This window comes from Diplotaxodon limnothrissa, linkage group LG3 (genome assembly GCF_057381915.1).
Source record: "Diplotaxodon limnothrissa isolate DT_005_m linkage group LG3, D_limnothrissa_male_GT1.1, whole genome shotgun sequence".
In the NCBI taxonomy this organism is placed as follows: domain Eukaryota; kingdom Metazoa; phylum Chordata; class Actinopteri; order Cichliformes; family Cichlidae; genus Diplotaxodon; species Diplotaxodon limnothrissa.
Genome location: NC_140598.1, coordinates 68,898,072 through 68,915,908, shown reverse-complemented (window position 1 = coordinate 68,915,908; position 17,837 = coordinate 68,898,072). Strand labels below are relative to the sequence as shown.

At 57.8% G+C, this 17,837-nt stretch overlaps 3 non-coding genes and 8 pseudogenes across 3 annotated transcripts; all 11 read right to left on the bottom strand.

Moving 5' to 3' along the window:
• Window positions 1-1,381: 1,381 nt before the first annotated feature.
• LOC146637481 (5S ribosomal RNA) lies at window positions 1,382-1,500 on the bottom strand (annotated as a pseudogene).
• Window positions 1,501-2,122: 622 nt separating this feature from the next.
• On the bottom strand, window positions 2,123-2,241 carry LOC146637480 (5S ribosomal RNA; annotated as a pseudogene).
• A 1,532-nt stretch (window positions 2,242-3,773) lies between these two features.
• On the bottom strand, window positions 3,774-3,892 carry LOC146637479 (5S ribosomal RNA). Its single transcript, XR_014905953.1, has one exon. It is a non-coding gene; the product is annotated as a 5S ribosomal RNA (ribosomal RNA).
• A 1,967-nt stretch (window positions 3,893-5,859) lies between these two features.
• LOC146637478 (5S ribosomal RNA) lies at window positions 5,860-5,978 on the bottom strand (annotated as a pseudogene).
• Window positions 5,979-7,782: 1,804 nt separating this feature from the next.
• On the bottom strand, window positions 7,783-7,901 carry LOC146637477 (5S ribosomal RNA; annotated as a pseudogene).
• A 622-nt stretch (window positions 7,902-8,523) lies between these two features.
• Window positions 8,524-8,642, bottom strand: LOC146637476 (5S ribosomal RNA; annotated as a pseudogene).
• Window positions 8,643-10,174: 1,532 nt separating this feature from the next.
• LOC146637475 (5S ribosomal RNA) lies at window positions 10,175-10,293 on the bottom strand. Its single transcript, XR_014905952.1, has one exon. It is a non-coding gene; the product is annotated as a 5S ribosomal RNA (ribosomal RNA).
• Window positions 10,294-11,114: 821 nt separating this feature from the next.
• On the bottom strand, window positions 11,115-11,233 carry LOC146637474 (5S ribosomal RNA; annotated as a pseudogene).
• A 1,058-nt stretch (window positions 11,234-12,291) lies between these two features.
• LOC146637473 (5S ribosomal RNA) lies at window positions 12,292-12,410 on the bottom strand. The gene has a single exon (XR_014905951.1). It is a non-coding gene; the product is annotated as a 5S ribosomal RNA (ribosomal RNA).
• Window positions 12,411-14,568: 2,158 nt separating this feature from the next.
• On the bottom strand, window positions 14,569-14,687 carry LOC146637472 (5S ribosomal RNA; annotated as a pseudogene).
• A 1,689-nt stretch (window positions 14,688-16,376) lies between these two features.
• LOC146637471 (5S ribosomal RNA) lies at window positions 16,377-16,495 on the bottom strand (annotated as a pseudogene).
• Between the last annotated feature and the right edge of the window lie 1,342 nt (window positions 16,496-17,837).

Here is a 17,837-nt window from a genome sequence, read left to right as displayed (position 1 = left end):
CAGGCCCTGGTGTGGTGTAAGTGGCCTCAGCCAGCAGCCACAGGCCCTGGTGTGGTGTAAGTGGCCTAAGCCAGAGCCACAGGCCCTGGTGTGGTGTAAGTGGCCTCAATAGCAAATAAGGCCCTGGTGTGGTGTAAGTGGCCTGAGCAAGAGCCACAGGGCCTGGTTTGGTGAAGATGGCCTCGGCCAGAAGCGCAGGGCCTGGTGTGATGTGAGTGGCCTGAGCAAGAGCCACAGGCCCTGGTGTGGTGTAAGTGGCCTCAGCCAGCAGCCACAGGCCCTGGTGTGGTGTAAGTCGCCTCAGCCAGAAGCCACAGGCACTGGTGTGGTGTAAGTGGCCTCAGGAACCAGCACAGGGCCTGGTGTGTTGTACATGGCCACAGCTAGCAGCAGAGGGCCAGGTTTGGTGAAGATGGCCTCGGCCAGAAGCGCAGGGCCTGGTGTGGTGTAAGTCGCCTCAGCCAGAAGCCACAGGCACTGGTGTGGTGTAAGTGGCCTCAGCCAGCAGCAAAAGGGCCCTGGTGTGGTGTAAGTCGCCTCAGCCAGCAGCCACAGGCCCTGGTGGGGTGTAGGTGGCCTCAGCCAGCAGCCACAGGCCCTGGTGTGGTGTAAGTGGCCTCAGCCAGTGCCACAGGCCCTGGTGTGGTGTAAGTGGCCTGAGCAAGAGCCACAGACCCTGGTGTGGTGTAATTGGCCTCAATAGCAACTAATGCCCTGGTGTGGTGTAGGTGGCCTCAGCCAGCAGCCACAGGCCCTGGTGTGGTGTAAGTGGCCTCAGCCAGCAGCCACAGGCCCTGGTGTGGTGTAAGTGGCCTCAGCCAGAGCCACAGGCCCTGATGTGGTGTAAGTTGCCCCAGCCGGTCACTCAGGCCCTTGTGTGGTGTAGGTTGCATCAGCCAGAAGCCACAGGCACTGGTGTGGTGTAAGTGGCCTCAGGAACCAGCACAGGGCCTGGTGTGTTGTACATGGCCACAGCTAGCAGCAGAGGGCCAGGTTTGGTGAAGATGGCCTCGGCCAGAAGCGCAGGGCCTGGTGTGATGTGAGTGGCCTGAGCAAGAGCCACAGGCCCTGGTGTGGTGTAAGTGGCCTCAATAGCAACTAAGGCCCTGGTGTGGTGTAACTGGCCTCAGCCAGCAGCCACAGGCCCTGGTGTGGTGTAAGTGGCCTCAGCCAGAGCCACAGGCCCTGATGTGGTGTAAGTGGCCCCAGCCGGTCACTTAGGCCCTGGTGTGGTGTAGGTGGCATCAGCTAGCAGCACAAGACATTGGAAAAGAGCCAAAAGCAGTGTCGTTAATGTGCCCTCATTAATGGGCAGCTGCTTTTGGTCTTTTAATACACCCCTTCTCTGGATCAAAAGCGGTTCAATGACATGAAAATGAAAGACTTACAGCACAAGGTATTCCCAGGTAGTCTCCCATCCAAGTACTAACCAAGCCCAGCCCTGCTTAGCTTCCGAGATCAGACGAGGTCGGGCGTGCTCAGAGTGGTATGGCCGTAAGCTGCTGGCCCCAGCACAATGTCTCAATTTATGGATTCAAGTGATTAGGTGGCAAGTACCTGAAGTTACGAAGACAATCCTATAACCATACCTGCATGTTTGCATAATACCCTAACCCAAAGGCTTAGTTTGGCATTTATCCAACAGCACAGGCCCTGGATTGTTGAAGATGGCTCAGGAACCAGCACAGGGCCTGGTGTGTTGTACATGGCCACAGCTAGCAGCAGAGGGCCAGGTTTGGTGAAGATGGCATCGGCCAGAAGCGCAGGGCCTGGTGTGATGTGAGTGGCCTGAGCAAGAGCCACAGACCCTGGTGTGGTGTAATTGGCCTCAATAGCAACTAAGGCCCTGGTGTGGTGTAGGTGGCCTCAGCCAGCAGCCACAGGCCCTGGTGTGGTGTAAGTGGCCTCAGCCAGCAGCCACAGGCCCTGATGTGGTGTAAGTGGCCCCAGCCGGTCACTCAGGCCCTGGTGTGGTGTAGGTGGCATCAGCTAGCAGCACAAGACATTGGAAAACAGCCAAAAGCAATGTCGTTAATGTGTCCTCATTAATGGGGAGCTGCTTTTGGTCTTTTAATACACCCCTTCTCTTGATCAAAAGCGGTTCAATGACATGAAAATGAAAGGCTTACAGCACCAGGTATTCCCAGGCAGTCTCCCATCCAAGTACTAACCAAGCCCAGCCCTGCTTAGCTTACGAGATCAGACGAGGTCGGGCGTGCTCAGGGTGGTATGGCCGTAAGCTGCTGGCCCCAGCACAATGTCTCAATTTATGGATTCAAGTGATTAGGTGGCAAGTACCTGAAGTTACGAAGACAATCCTATAACCATACCTGCATGTTTGCATAATACCCTAACCCAAAGGCTCAGTTTGGCATTTATCCAACAGCACAGGCCCTGGATTGTTGAAGATGGCCTCAAGAACCAGCACAGGACCTGGTGTGTTTTACATGGCCACAGCAAGCAGCACAGGGCCTGGTATGGTGAAGATGGCCTCAGCAAGCAGCCACAGGCCCTGGTTTGGTGTAAGTGGCCTCAGCCAGCAGCCACAGGCCCTGGTGTGTTGTAAGTGGCCTCAGCCAGCAGCCACAGGCCCTGGTGTGGTCTAAGTGGCCTCAGCCAGTGCCACAGGCCCTGGTGTGGTGTAAGTGGCCTGAGCAAGAGCCACAGGCCCTGGTGTGGTGTAAGTGGCCTCAGCCAGCAGCCACAGGCCCTGGTGTGGTGTAAGTGGCCTGAGCAAGTGCCACAGGCCCTGGTGTGGTGTAAGTGACCTAAGCCAGAGCCACAGGCCCTGGTGTGGTGTAAGTGGCCTCAATAGCAAATAAGGCCCTGGTGTGGTGTAAGTGGCCTGAGCAAGAGCCACAGGGCCTGGTTTGGTGAAGATGGCCTCGGCCAGAAGCGCAGGGCCTGGTGTGATGTGAGTGGCCTGAGCAAGAGCCACAGGCCCTGGTGTGGTGTAAGTGGCCTCAGCCAGCAGCCACAGGCCCTGGTGTGGTGTAAGTCGCCTCAGCCAGAAGCCACAGGCACTGGTGTGGTGTAAGTGGCCTCAGGAACCAGCACAGGGCCTGGTGTGTTGTACATGGCCACAGCTAGCAGCAGAGGGCCAGGTTTGGTGAAGATGGCCTCGGCCAGAAGCGCAGGGCCTGGTGTGGTGTAAGTCGCCTCAGCCAGAAGCCACAGGCACTGGTGTGGTGTAAGTGGCCTCAGCCAGCAGCAAAAGGGCCCTGGTGTGGTGTAAGTCGCCTCAGTCAGCAGCCACAGGCCCTGGTGTGGTGTAGGTGGCCTCAGCCAGCAGCCACAGGCCCTGGTGTGGTGTAAGTGGCCTCAGCCAGCAGCCACAGGCCCTGGTGTGGTGTAAGTGGCCTCAGCCAGCAGCCACAGGCCCTGGTGTGGTGTAAGTGGCCTCAGCCAGTGCCACAGGCCCTGGTGTGGTGTAAGTGGCCTGAGCAAGAGCCACAGACCCTGGTGTGGTGTAATTGGCCTCAATAGCAACTAAGGCCCTGGTGTGGTGTAGGTGGCCTCAGCCAGCAGCCACAGGCCCTGGTGTGGTGTAAGTGGCCTCAGCCAGCAGCCACAGGCCCTGATGTGGTGTAAGTGGCCCCAGCCGGTCACTCAGGCCCTGGTGTGGTGTAGGTGGCATCAGCTAGCAGCACAAGACATTGGAAAACAGCCAAAAGCAATGTCGTTAATGTGCCCTCATTAATGGGGAGCTGCTTTTGGTCTTTTAATACACCCCTTCTCTGGATCAAAAGCGGTTCAATGACATGAAAATGAAAGGCTTACAGCACCAGGTATTCCCAGGCAGTCTCCCATCCAAGTACTAACCAAGCCCAGCCCTGCTTAGCTTCCGAGATCAGACGAGGTCGGGCGTGCTCAGGGTGGTATGGCCGTAAGCTGCTGGCCCCAGCACAATGTCTCAATTTATGGATTCAAGTGATTAGGTGGCAAGTACCTGAAGTTACGAAGACAATCCTATAACCATACCTGCATGTTTGCATAATACCCTAACCCAAAGGCTCAGTTTGGCATTTATCCAACAGCACAGGCCCTGGATTGTTGAAGATGGCCTCAGGAACCAGCACAGGGCCTGGTGTGTTGTACATGGCCACAGCAAGCAGCACAGGGCCTGGTTTGGTGAAGATGGCCTCGGCCAGAAGCGCAGGGCCTGGTGTGATGTGAGTGGCCTGAGCAAGAGCCACAGGCCCTGGTGTGGTGTAAGTGGCCTCAGCCAGCAGCCACAGGCCCTGGTGTGGTGTAGGTGGCCTCAGCCAGCAGCCACAGGCCCTGGTGTGGTGTAAGTGGCCTGAGCAAGAGCCACAGGCCCTGGTTTGGTGTAAGTGGCCTCAGCCAGCAGCCACAGGCCCTGGTGTGGTGTAAGTGGCCTGAGCAAGAGCCACAGGCCCTGGTTTGGTGTAAGTGGCCTCAGCCAGCAGCCACAGGCCCTGGTGTGTTGTAAGTGGCCTCAGCCAGCAGCCACAGGCCCTGGTGTGGTCTAAGTGGCCTCAGCCAGTGCCACAGGCCCTGGTGTGGTGTAAGTGGCCTGAGCAAGAGCCACAGGCCCTGGTGTGGTGTAAGTGGCCTGAGCAAGTGCCACAGGCCCTGGTGTGGTGTAAGTGGCCTAAGCCAGAGCCACAGGCCCTGGTGTGGTGTAAGTGGCCTCAATAGCAAATAAGGCCCTGGTGTGGTGTAAGTGGCCTGAGCAAGAGCCACAGGGCCTGGTTTGGTGAAGATGGCCTCAGCCAGAAGCGCAGGGCCTGGTGTGATGTGAGTGGCCTGAGCAAGAGCCACAGGCCCTGGTGTGGTGTAAGTGGCCTCAGCCAGCAGCCACAGGCCCTGGTGTGGTGCAAGTCGCCTCAGCCAGAAGCCACAGGCACTGGTGTGGTGTAAGTGGCCTCAGCCAGCAGCAAAAGGGCCCTGGTGTGGTGTAAGTCGCCTCAGCCAGCAGCCACAGGCCCTGGTGTGGTGTAGGTGGCCTCAGCCAGCAGCCACAGGCCCTGGTGTGGTGTAAGTGGCCTCAATAGCAACTAAGGCCCTGGTGTGGTGTAAGTGGCTTCAGCCAGCAGCCACAGGCTCTGGTGTGGTGTAACTGGCCTCAGCCAGCAGCCACAGGCCCTGGTGTGGTGTAAGTGGCCTCAGCCAGAGCCACAGGCCCTGATGTGGTGTAAGTGGCCCCAGCCGGTCACTCAGGCCCTGGTGTGGTGTAGGTGGCATCAGCTAGCAGCACAGGGCCTGGTTTGGTGAAGATGGCCTCGGCCAGAAGCGCAGGGCCTGGTGTGATGTGAGTGGCCTGAGCAAGAGCCACAGGCACTGGTGTGGTGTAAGTCGCCTCAGCCAGCAGCCACAGGCCCTGGTGTGGTGTAAGTCGCCTCAGCCAGAAGCCACAGGCACTGGTGTGGTGTAAGTGGCCTCAGCCAGCAGCAAAAGGGCCCTGGTGTGGTGTAAGTCGCCTCAGCCAGCAGCCACAGGCCCTGGTGGGGTGTAGGTGGCCTCAGCCAGCAGCCACAGGCCCTGGTGTGGTGTAAGTGGCCTCAGCCAGCAGCCACAGGCCCTGGTGTGGTGTAAGTGGCCTGAGCAAGAGCCACAGACCCTGGTGTGGTGTAATTGGCCTCAATAGCAACTAAGGCCCTGGTGTGGTGTAAGTGGCTTCAGCCAGCAGCCACAAGCTCTGGTGTGGTGTAACTGGCCTCAGCCAGCAGCCACAGGCCCTGGTGTGGTGTAGGTGGCATCAGCTAGCAGCACAAGACATTGGAAAAGAGCCAAAAGCAGTGTCGTTAATGTGCCCTCATTAATGGGCAGCTGCTTTTGGTCTTTTAATACACCCCTTCTCTGGATCAAAAGCGGTTCAATGACATGAAAATGAAAGGCTTACAGCACCAGGTATTCCCAGGCAGTCTCCCATCCAAGTACTAACCAAGCCCAGCCCTGCTTAGCTTACGAGATCAGACGAGGTCGGGGGTGCTCAGGGTGGTATGGCCGTAAGCTGCTGGCCCCAGCACAATGTCTCAATTTATGGATTCAAGTGATTAGGTGGCAAGTACCTGAAGTTACGAAGACAATCCTATAACCATACCTGCATGTTTGCATAATACCCTAACCCAAAGGCTCAGTTTGGCATTTATCCAACAGCACAGGCCCTGGATTGTTGAAGATGGCCTCAAGAACCAGCACAGGACCTGGTGTGTTTTACATGGCCACAGCAAGCAGCACAGGGCCTGGTATGGTGAAGATGGCCTCAGCAAGCAGCCACAGGCCCTGGTTTGGTGTAAGTGGCCTCAGCCAGCAGCCACAGGCCCTGGTGTGTTGTAAGTGGCCTCAGCCAGCAGCCACAGGCCCTGGTGTGGTCTAAGTGGCCTCAGCCAGTGCCACAGGCCCTGGTGTGGTGTAAGTGGCCTGAGCAAGAGCCACAGGCCCTGGTGTGGTGTAAGTGGCCTCAGCCAGCAGCCACAGGCCCTGGTGTGGTGTAAGTGGCCTAAGCCAGAGCCACAGGCCCTGGTGTGGTGTAAGTGGCCTCAATAGCAAATAAGGCCCTGGTGTGGTGTAAGTGGCCTGAGCAAGAGCCACAGGGCCTGGTTTGGTGAAGATGGCCTCGGCCAGAAGCGCAGGGCCTGGTGTGATGTGAGTGGCCTGAGCAAGAGCCACAGGCCCTGGTGTGGTGTAAGTGGCCTCAGCCAGCAGCCACAGGCCCTGGTGTGGTGTAAGTCGCCTCAGCCAGAAGCCACAGGCACTGGTGTGGTGTAAGTGGCCTCAGGAACCAGCACAGGGCCTGGTGTGTTGTACATGGCCACAGCTAGCAGCAGAGGGCCAGGTTTGGTGAAGATGGCCTCGGCCAGAAGCGCAGGGCCTGGTGTGGTGTAAGTCGCCTCAGCCAGAAGCCACAGGCACTGGTGTGGTGTAAGTGGCCTCAGCCAGCAGCAAAAGGGCCCTGGTGTGGTGTAAGTCGCCTCAGCCAGCAGCCACAGGCCCTGGTGGGGTGTAGGTGGCCTCAGCCAGCAGCCACAGGCCCTGGTGTGGTGTAAGTGGCCTCAGCCAGTGCCACAGGCCCTGGTGTGGTGTAAGTGGCCTGAGCAAGAGCCACAGACCCTGGTGTGGTGTAATTGGCCTCAATAGCAACTAATGCCCTGGTGTGGTGTAGGTGGCCTCAGCCAGCAGCCACAGGCCCTGGTGTGGTGTAAGTGGCCTCAGCCAGCAGCCACAGGCCCTGGTGTGGTGTAAGTGGCCTCAGCCAGAGCCACAGGCCCTGATGTGGTGTAAGTTGCCCCAGCCGGTCACTCAGGCCCTTGTGTGGTGTAGGTTGCATCAGCCAGAAGCCACAGGCACTGGTGTGGTGTAAGTGGCCTCAGGAACCAGCACAGGGCCTGGTGTGTTGTACATGGCCACAGCTAGCAGCAGAGGGCCAGGTTTGGTGAAGATGGCCTCGGCCAGAAGCGCAGGGCCTGGTGTGATGTGAGTGGCCTGAGCAAGAGCCACAGGCCCTGGTGTGGTGTAAGTGGCCTCAATAGCAACTAAGGCCCTGGTGTGGTGTAACTGGCCTCAGCCAGCAGCCACAGGCCCTGGTGTGGTGTAAGTGGCCTCAGCCAGAGCCACAGGCCCTGATGTGGTGTAAGTGGCCCCAGCCGGTCACTTAGGCCCTGGTGTGGTGTAGGTGGCATCAGCTAGCAGCACAAGACATTGGAAAAGAGCCAAAAGCAGTGTCGTTAATGTGCCCTCATTAATGGGCAGCTGCTTTTGGTCTTTTAATACACCCCTTCTCTGGATCAAAAGCGGTTCAATGACATGAAAATGAAAGACTTACAGCACAAGGTATTCCCAGGTAGTCTCCCATCCAAGTACTAACCAAGCCCAGCCCTGCTTAGCTTCCGAGATCAGACGAGGTCGGGCGTGCTCAGAGTGGTATGGCCGTAAGCTGCTGGCCCCAGCACAATGTCTCAATTTATGGATTCAAGTGATTAGGTGGCAAGTACCTGAAGTTACGAAGACAATCCTATAACCATACCTGCATGTTTGCATAATACCCTAACCCAAAGGCTTAGTTTGGCATTTATCCAACAGCACAGGCCCTGGATTGTTGAAGATGGCTCAGGAACCAGCACAGGGCCTGGTGTGTTGTACATGGCCACAGCTAGCAGCAGAGGGCCAGGTTTGGTGAAGATGGCATCGGCCAGAAGCGCAGGGCCTGGTGTGATGTGAGTGGCCTGAGCAAGAGCCACAGACCCTGGTGTGGTGTAATTGGCCTCAATAGCAACTAAGGCCCTGGTGTGGTGTAGGTGGCCTCAGCCAGCAGCCACAGGCCCTGGTGTGGTGTAAGTGGCCTCAGCCAGCAGCCACAGGCCCTGATGTGGTGTAAGTGGCCCCAGCCGGTCACTCAGGCCCTGGTGTGGTGTAGGTGGCATCAGCTAGCAGCACAAGACATTGGAAAACAGCCAAAAGCAATGTCGTTAATGTGTCCTCATTAATGGGGAGCTGCTTTTGGTCTTTTAATACACCCCTTCTCTTGATCAAAAGCGGTTCAATGACATGAAAATGAAAGGCTTACAGCACCAGGTATTCCCAGGCAGTCTCCCATCCAAGTACTAACCAAGCCCAGCCCTGCTTAGCTTACGAGATCAGACGAGGTCGGGCGTGCTCAGGGTGGTATGGCCGTAAGCTGCTGGCCCCAGCACAATGTCTCAATTTATGGATTCAAGTGATTAGGTGGCAAGTACCTGAAGTTACGAAGACAATCCTATAACCATACCTGCATGTTTGCATAATACCCTAACCCAAAGGCTCAGTTTGGCATTTATCCAACAGCACAGGCCCTGGATTGTTGAAGATGGCCTCAAGAACCAGCACAGGACCTGGTGTGTTTTACATGGCCACAGCAAGCAGCACAGGGCCTGGTATGGTGAAGATGGCCTCAGCAAGCAGCCACAGGCCCTGGTTTGGTGTAAGTGGCCTCAGCCAGCAGCCACAGGCCCTGGTGTGTTGTAAGTGGCCTCAGCCAGCAGCCACAGGCCCTGGTGTGGTCTAAGTGGCCTCAGCCAGTGCCACAGGCCCTGGTGTGGTGTAAGTGGCCTGAGCAAGAGCCACAGGCCCTGGTGTGGTGTAAGTGGCCTCAGCCAGCAGCCACAGGCCCTGGTGTGGTGTAAGTGGCCTGAGCAAGTGCCACAGGCCCTGGTGTGGTGTAAGTGACCTAAGCCAGAGCCACAGGCCCTGGTGTGGTGTAAGTGGCCTCAATAGCAAATAAGGCCCTGGTGTGGTGTAAGTGGCCTGAGCAAGAGCCACAGGGCCTGGTTTGGTGAAGATGGCCTCGGCCAGAAGCGCAGGGCCTGGTGTGATGTGAGTGGCCTGAGCAAGAGCCACAGGCCCTGGTGTGGTGTAAGTGGCCTCAGCCAGCAGCCACAGGCCCTGGTGTGGTGTAAGTCGCCTCAGCCAGAAGCCACAGGCACTGGTGTGGTGTAAGTGGCCTCAGGAACCAGCACAGGGCCTGGTGTGTTGTACATGGCCACAGCTAGCAGCAGAGGGCCAGGTTTGGTGAAGATGGCCTCGGCCAGAAGCGCAGGGCCTGGTGTGGTGTAAGTCGCCTCAGCCAGAAGCCACAGGCACTGGTGTGGTGTAAGTGGCCTCAGCCAGCAGCAAAAGGGCCCTGGTGTGGTGTAAGTCGCCTCAGTCAGCAGCCACAGGCCCTGGTGTGGTGTAGGTGGCCTCAGCCAGCAGCCACAGGCCCTGGTGTGGTGTAAGTGGCCTCAGCCAGCAGCCACAGGCCCTGGTGTGGTGTAAGTGGCCTCAGCCAGCAGCCACAGGCCCTGGTGTGGTGTAAGTGGCCTCAGCCAGTGCCACAGGCCCTGGTGTGGTGTAAGTGGCCTGAGCAAGAGCCACAGACCCTGGTGTGGTGTAATTGGCCTCAATAGCAACTAAGGCCCTGGTGTGGTGTAGGTGGCCTCAGCCAGCAGCCACAGGCCCTGGTGTGGTGTAAGTGGCCTCAGCCAGCAGCCACAGGCCCTGATGTGGTGTAAGTGGCCCCAGCCGGTCACTCAGGCCCTGGTGTGGTGTAGGTGGCATCAGCTAGCAGCACAAGACATTGGAAAACAGCCAAAAGCAATGTCGTTAATGTGCCCTCATTAATGGGGAGCTGCTTTTGGTCTTTTAATACACCCCTTCTCTGGATCAAAAGCGGTTCAATGACATGAAAATGAAAGGCTTACAGCACCAGGTATTCCCAGGCAGTCTCCCATCCAAGTACTAACCAAGCCCAGCCCTGCTTAGCTTCCGAGATCAGACGAGGTCGGGCGTGCTCAGGGTGGTATGGCCGTAAGCTGCTGGCCCCAGCACAATGTCTCAATTTATGGATTCAAGTGATTAGGTGGCAAGTACCTGAAGTTACGAAGACAATCCTATAACCATACCTGCATGTTTGCATAATACCCTAACCCAAAGGCTCAGTTTGGCATTTATCCAACAGCACAGGCCCTGGATTGTTGAAGATGGCCTCAAGAACCAGCACAGGACCTGGTGTGTTTTACATGGCCACAGCAAGCAGCACAGGGCCTGGTTTGGTGAAGATGGCCTCAGGAAGCAGCCACAGGCCCTGGTTTGGTGTAAGTGGCCTCAGCCAGCAGCCACAGGCCCTGGTGTGTTGTAAGTGGCCTCAGCCAGCAGCCACAGGCCCTGGTGTGGTCTAAGTGGCCTCAGCCAGTGCCACAGGCCCTGGTGTGGTGTAAGTGGCCTGAGCAAGAGCCACGGGCCCTGGTGTGGTGTAAGTGGCCTCAGCCAGCAGCAAAAGGGCCCTGGTGTGGTGTAAGTGGCCTGAGCAAGTGCCACAGGCCCTGGTGTGGTGTAAGTGGCCTCAATAGCAAATAAGGCCCTGGTGTGGTGTAAGTGGCCTGAGCAAGAGCCACAGGGCCTGGTTTGGTGAAGATGGCCTCGGCCAGAAGCGCAGGGCCTGGTGTGATGTGAGTGGCCTGAGCAAGAGCCACAGGCCCTGGTGTGGTGTAAGTGGCCTCAGCTAGCAGCACAAGACATTGGAAAAGAGCCAAAAGCAGTGTCGTTAATGTGCCCTCATTAATGGGCAGCTGCTTTTGGTCTTTTAATACACCCCTTCTCTGGATCAAAAGCGGTTCAATGACATGAAAATGAAAGACTTACAGCACAAGGTATTCCCAGGCAGTCTCCCATCCAAGTACTAACCAAGCCCAGCCCTGCTTAGCTTCCGAGATCAGACGAGGTCGGGCGTGCTCAGAGTGGTATGGCCGTAAGCTGCTGGCCCCAGCACAATGTCTCAATTTATGGATTCAAGTGATTAGGTGGCAAGTACCTGAAGTTACGAAGACAATCCTATAACCATACCTGCATGTTTGCATAATACCCTAACCCAAAGGCTTAGTTTGGCATTTATCCAACAGCACAGGCCCTGGATTGTTGAAGATGGCCACAGCAAGCAGCACAGGGCCTGGTTTGGTGAAGATGGCCTCAGGAACCAGCACAGGGCCTGGTGTGTTGTACATGGCCACAGCAAGCAGCACAGGGCCTGGTTTGGTGAAGATGGCCTCGGCCAGAAGCGCAGGGCCTGGTGTGATGTGAGTGGCCTGAGCAAGAGCCACAGGCCCTGGTGTGGTGTAAGTGGCCTCAGCCAGCAGCCACAGGCCCTGGTGTGGTGTAAGTCGCCTCAGCCAGAAGCCACAGGCACTGGTGTGGTGTAAGTGGCCTCAGCCAGCAGCAAAAGGGCCCTGGTGTGGTGTAAGTGGCCTGAGCAAGAGCCACAGGCCCTGGTGTGGTGTAAGTGGCCTGAGCAAGAGCCACAGGCCCTGGTGTGGTGTAAGTGGCCTGAGCAAGAGCCACAGGCCCTGGTGTGGTGTAAGTGGTCTCAGCCAGCAGCCACAGGCCCTGGTGTGGTGTAGGTGGCCTCAGCCAGCAGCCACAGGCCCTTGTGTGGTGTAAGTGGCCTCAGCCAGAGCCACAGGCCCTGATGTGGTGTAAGTGGCCTCAATAGCAACTAATGCCCTGGTGTGGTGTAGGTGGCCTCAGCCAGCAGCCACAGGCCCTGGTGTGGTGTAAGTGGCCTCAGCCAGCAGCCACAGGCCCTGGTGTGGTGTAAGTGGCCTCAGCCAGAGCCACAGGCCCTGATGTGGTGTAAGTGGCCCCAGCCGGTCACTCAGGCCCTTGTGTGGTGTAGGTTGCATCAGCTAGCAGCACAAGACATTGGAAAAGAGCCAAAAGCAATGTCGTTAATGTGCCCTCATTAATGGGCAGCTGCTTTTGGTCTTTTAATACACCCCTTCTCTGGATCAAAAGCGGTTCAATGACATGAAAATGAAAGGCTTACAGCACCAGGTATTCCCAGGCAGTCTCCCATCCAAGTACTAACCAAGCCCAGCCCTGCTTAGCTTCCGAGATCAGACGAGGTCGGGCGTGCTCAGGGTGGTATGGCCGTAAGCTGCTGGCCCCAGCACAATGTCTCAATTTATGGATTCAAGTGATTAGGTGGCAAGTACCTGAAGTTACGAAGACAATCCTATAACCATACCTGCATGTTTGCATAATACCCTAACCCAAAGGCTCAGTTTGGCATTTATCCAACAGCACAGGCCCTGGATTGTTGAAGATGGCCTCAGGAACCAGCACAGGGCCTGGTGTGTTGTACATGGCCACAGCAAGCAGCACAGGGCCTGGTTTGGTGAAGATGGCCTCGGCCAGAAGCACAGGGCCTGGCGTGATATGAGTGGCCTGAGCAAGAGCCACAGGCCCTGGTGTGGTGTAAGTGGCCTGAGGAAGAGCCACAGGCCCTGGTGTGGTGTAAGTGGCCTGAGCAAGAGCCACAGGCCCTGGTGTGGTGTAAGTGGCCTGAGCAAGAGCCACAGGCCCTGGTGTGGTGTAAGTGGTCTCAGCCAGCAGCCACAGGCCCTGGTGTGGTGTAGGTGGCCTCAGCCAGCAGCCACAGGCCCTTGTGTGGTGTAAGTGGCCTCAGCCAGCAGCCACAGGCCCTGGTGTGGTGTAAGTGGCCTCAGCCAGTGCCACAGGCCCTGGTGTGGTGTAAGTGGCCTGAGCAAGAGCCACAGACCCTGGTGTGGTGTAATTGGCCTCAATAGCAAATAAGGCCCTGGTGTGGTGTAAGTGGCCTGAGCAAGAGCCACAGGGCCTGGTTTGGTGAAGATGGCCTCGGCCAGAAGCGCAGGGCCTGGTGTGATGTGAGTGGCCTGAGCAAGAGCCACAGGCCCTGGTGTGGTGTAAGTGGCCTCAGCCAGCAGCCACAGGCCCTGGTGTGGTGTAGGTGGCCTCAGCCAGCAGCCACAGGCCCTGGTGTGGTGTAAGTGGCCTGAGCAAGAGCCACAGGCCCTGGTTTGGTGTAAGTGGCCTCAGCCAGCAGCCACAGGCCCTGGTGTGTTGTAAGTGGCCTCAGCCAGCAGCCACAGGCCCTGGTGTGGTCTAAGTGGCCTCAGCCAGTGCCACAGGCCCTGGTGTGGTGTAAGTGGCCTGAGCAAGAGCCACAGGCCCTGGTGTGGTGTAAGTGGCCTGAGCAAGTGCCACAGGCCCTGGTGTGGTGTAAGTGGCCTAAGCCAGAGCCACAGGCCTTGGTGTGGTGTAAGTGGCCTCAATAGCAAATAAGGCCCTGGTGTGGTTTAAGTGGCCTGAGCAAGAGCCACAGGGCCTGGTTTGGTGAAGATGGCCTCAGCCAGAAGCGCAGGGCCAGGTGTGATGTGAGTGGCCTGAGCAAGAGCCACAGGCCCTGGTGTGGTGTAAGTGGCCTCAGCCAGCAGCCACAGGCCCTGGTGTGGTGTAAGTCGCCTCAGCCAGAAGCCACAGGCACTGGTGTGGTGTAAGTGGCCTCAGCCAGCAGCAAAAGGGCCCTGGTGTGGTGTAAGTCGCCTCAGCCAGCAGCCACAGGCCCTGGTGTGGTGTAGGTGACCTCAGCCAGCAGCCACAGGCCCTGGTGTGGTGTAAGTGGCCTCAATAGCAACTAAGGCCCTGGTGTGGTGTAAGTGGCTTCAGCCAGCAGCCACAGGCCCTGGTGTGGTGTAAGTGGCCTCAGCCAGCAGCCACAGGCCCTGGTGTGGTGTAAGTGGCCTCAGCCAGAGCCACAGGCCCTGATGTGGTGTAAGTGGCCTGAGCAAGAGCCACAGGCCCTGGTGTGGTGTAAGTGGCCTGAGCAAGAGCCACAGGCCCTGGTGTGTTGTAAGTGGCCTCAGCCAGCAGCCACAGGCCCTGGTGTGGTGTAGGTGGCCTCAGCCAGAAGCCACAGGCCCTGGTGTGGTGTAAGTGGCCTGAGCAAGTGCCACAGGCCCTGGTGTGGTGTAATTGGCCTCAATAGCAACTAAGGCCCTGGTGTGGTGTAGGTGGCCTCAGCCAGCAGCCACAGGCCCTGGTGTGGTGTAAGTGGCCTCAGCCAGCAGCCACAGGCCCTGATGTGGTGTAAGTGGCCCCAGCCGGTCACTCAGGCCCTGGTGTGGTGTAGGTGGCATCAGCTAGCAGCACAAGACATTGGAAAACAGCCAAAAGCAATGTCGTTAATGTGCCCTCATTAATGGGGAGCTGCTTTTGGTCTTTTAATACACCCCTTCTCTGGATCAAAAGCGGTTCAATGACATGAAAATGAAAGGCTTACAGCACCAGGTATTCCCAGGCAGTCTCCCATCCAAGCACTAACCAAGCCCAGCCCTGCTTAGCTTCCGAGATCAGACGAGGTCGGGCGTGCTCAGGGTGGTATGGCCGTAAGCTGCTGGCCCCAGCACAATGTCTCAATTTATGGATTCAAGTGATTAGGTGGCAAGTACCTGAAGTTACGAAGACAATCCTATAACCATACCTGCATGTTTGCATAATACCCTAACCCAAAGGCTCAGTTTGGCATTTATCCAACAGCACAGGCCCTGGATTGTTGAAGATGGCCTCAGGAACCAGCACAGGGCCTGGTGTGTTGTACATGGCCACAGCAAGCAGCACAGGGCCTGGTTTGGTGAAGATGGCCTCGGCCAGAAGCGCAGGGCCTGGTGTGATGTGAGTGGCCTGAGCAAGAGCCACAGGCCCTGGTGTGGTGTAAGTGGCCTCAGCCAGCAGCCACAGGCCCTGGTGTGGTGTAGGTGGCCTCAGCCAGCAGCCACAGGCCCTGGTGTGGTGTAAGTGGCCTGAGCAAGAGCCACAGGCCCTGGTTTGGTGTAAGTGGCCTCAGCCAGCAGCCACAGGCCCTGGTGTGGTGTAAGTGGCCTGAGCAAGAGCCACAGGCCCTGGTTTGGTGTAAGTGGCCTCAGCCAGCAGCCACAGGCCCTGGTGTGTTGTAAGTGGCCTCAGCCAGCAGCCACAGGCCCTGGTGTGGTCTAAGTGGCCTCAGCCAGTGCCACAGGCCCTGGTGTGGTGTAAGTGGCCTGAGCAAGAGCCACAGGCCCTGGTGTGGTGTAAGTGGCCTGAGCAAGTGCCACAGGCCCTGGTGTGGTGTAAGTGGCCTAAGCCAGAGCCACAGGCCCTGGTGTGGTGTAAGTGGCCTCAATAGCAAATAAGGCCCTGGTGTGGTGTAAGTGGCCTGAGCAAGAGCCACAGGGCCTGGTTTGGTGAAGATGGCCTCAGCCAGAAGCGCAGGGCCTGGTGTGATGTGAGTGGCCTGAGCAAGAGCCACAGGCCCTGGTGTGGTGTAAGTGGCCTCAGCCAGCAGCCACAGGCCCTGGTGTGGTGCAAGTCGCCTCAGCCAGAAGCCACAGGCACTGGTGTGGTGTAAGTGGCCTCAGCCAGCAGCAAAAGGGCCCTGGTGTGGTGTAAGTCGCCTCAGCCAGCAGCCACAGGCCCTGGTGTGGTGTAGGTGGCCTCAGCCAGCAGCCACAGGCCCTGGTGTGGTGTAAGTGGCCTCAATAGCAACTAAGGCCCTGGTGTGGTGTAAGTGGCTTCAGCCAGCAGCCACAGGCTCTGGTGTGGTGTAACTGGCCTCAGCCAGCAGCCACAGGCCCTGGTGTGGTGTAAGTGGCCTCAGCCAGAGCCACAGGCCCTGATGTGGTGTAAGTGGCCCCAGCCGGTCACTCAGGCCCTGGTGGGGTGTAGGTGGCCTCAGCCAGCAGCCACAGGCCCTGGTGTGGTGTAAGTGGCCTCAGCCAGCAGCCACAGGCCCTGGTGTGGTGTAAGTGGCCTGAGCAAGAGCCACAGACCCTGGTGTGGTGTAATTGGCCTCAATAGCAACTAAGGCCCTGGTGTGGTGTAAGTGGCTTCAGCCAGCAGCCACAAGCTCTGGTGTGGTGTAACTGGCCTCAGCCAGCAGCCACAGGCCCTGGTGTGGTGTAGGTGGCATCAGCTAGCAGCACAAGACATTGGAAAAGAGCCAAAAGCAGTGTCGTTAATGTGCCCTCATTAATGGGCAGCTGCTTTTGGTCTTTTAATACACCCCTTCTCTGGATCAAAAGCGGTTCAATGACATGAAAATGAAAGGCTTACAGCACCAGGTATTCCCAGGCAGTCTCCCATCCAAGTACTAACCAAGCCCAGCCCTGCTTAGCTTACGAGATCAGACGAGGTCGGGGGTGCTCAGGGTGGTATGGCCATAAGCTGCTGGCCCCAGCACAATGTCTCAATTTATGGATTCAAGTGATTAGGTGGCAAGTACCTGAAGTTACGAAGACAATCCTATAACCATACCTGCATGTTTGCATAATACCCTAACCCAAAGGCTCAGTTTGGCATTTATCCAACAGCACAGGCCCTGGATTGTTGAAGATGGCCTCAAGAACCAGCACAGGACCTGGTGTGTTTTACATGGCCACAGCAAGCAGCACAGGGCCTGGTATGGTGAAGATGGCCTCAGCAAGCAGCCACAGGCCCTGGTTTGGTGTAAGTGGCCTCAGCCAGCAGCCACAGGCCCTGGTGTGTTGTAAGTGGCCTCAGCCAGCAGCCACAGGCCCTGGTGTGGTCTAAGTGGCCTCAGCCAGTGCCACAGGCCCTGGTGTGGTGTAAGTGGCCTGAGCAAGAGCCACAGGCCCTGGTGTGGTGTAAGTGGCCTCAGCCAGCAGCCACAGGCCCTGGTGTGGTGTAAGTGGCCTAAGCCAGAGCCACAGGCCCTGGTGTGGTGTAAGTGGCCTCAATAGCAAATAAGGCCCTGGTGTGGTGTAAGTGGCCTGAGCAAGAGCCACAGGGCCTTGTTTGGTGAAGATGGCCTCGGCCAGAAGCGCAGGGCCTGGTGTGATGTGAGTGGCCTGAGCAAGAGCCACAGGCCCTGGTGTGGTGTAAGTGGCCTCAGCCAGCAGCCACAGGCCCTGGTGTGGTGTAAGTCGCCTCAGCCAGAAGCCACAGGCACTGGTGTGGTGTAAGTGGCCTCAGGAACCAGCACAGGGCCTGGTGTGTTGTACATGGCCACAGCTAGCAGCAGAGGGCCAGGTTTGGTGAAGATGGCCTCGGCCAGAAGCGCAGGGCCTGGTGTGGTGTAAGTCGCCTCAGCCAGAAGCCACAGGCACTGGTGTGGTGTAAGTGGCCTCAGCCAGCAGCAAAAGGGCCCTGGTGTGGTGTAAGTCGCCTCAGCCAGCAGCCACAGGCCCTGGTGGGGTGTAGGTGGCCTCAGCCAGCAGCCACAGGCCCTGGTGTGGTGTAAGTGGCCTCAGCCAGTGCCACAGGCCCTGGTGTGGTGTAAGTGGCCTGAGCAAGAGCCACAGACCCTGGTGTGGTGTAATTGGCCTCAATAGCAACTAATGCCCTGGTGTGGTGTAGGTGGCCTCAGCCAGCAGCCACAGGCCCTGGTGTGGTGTAAGTGGCCTCAGCCAGCAGCCACAGGCCCTGGTGTGGTGTAAGTGGCCTCAGCCAGAGCCACAGGCCCTGATGTGGTGTAAGTTGCCCCAGCCGGTCACTCAGGCCCTTGTGTGGTGTAGGTTGCATCAGCCAGAAGCCACAGGCACTGGTGT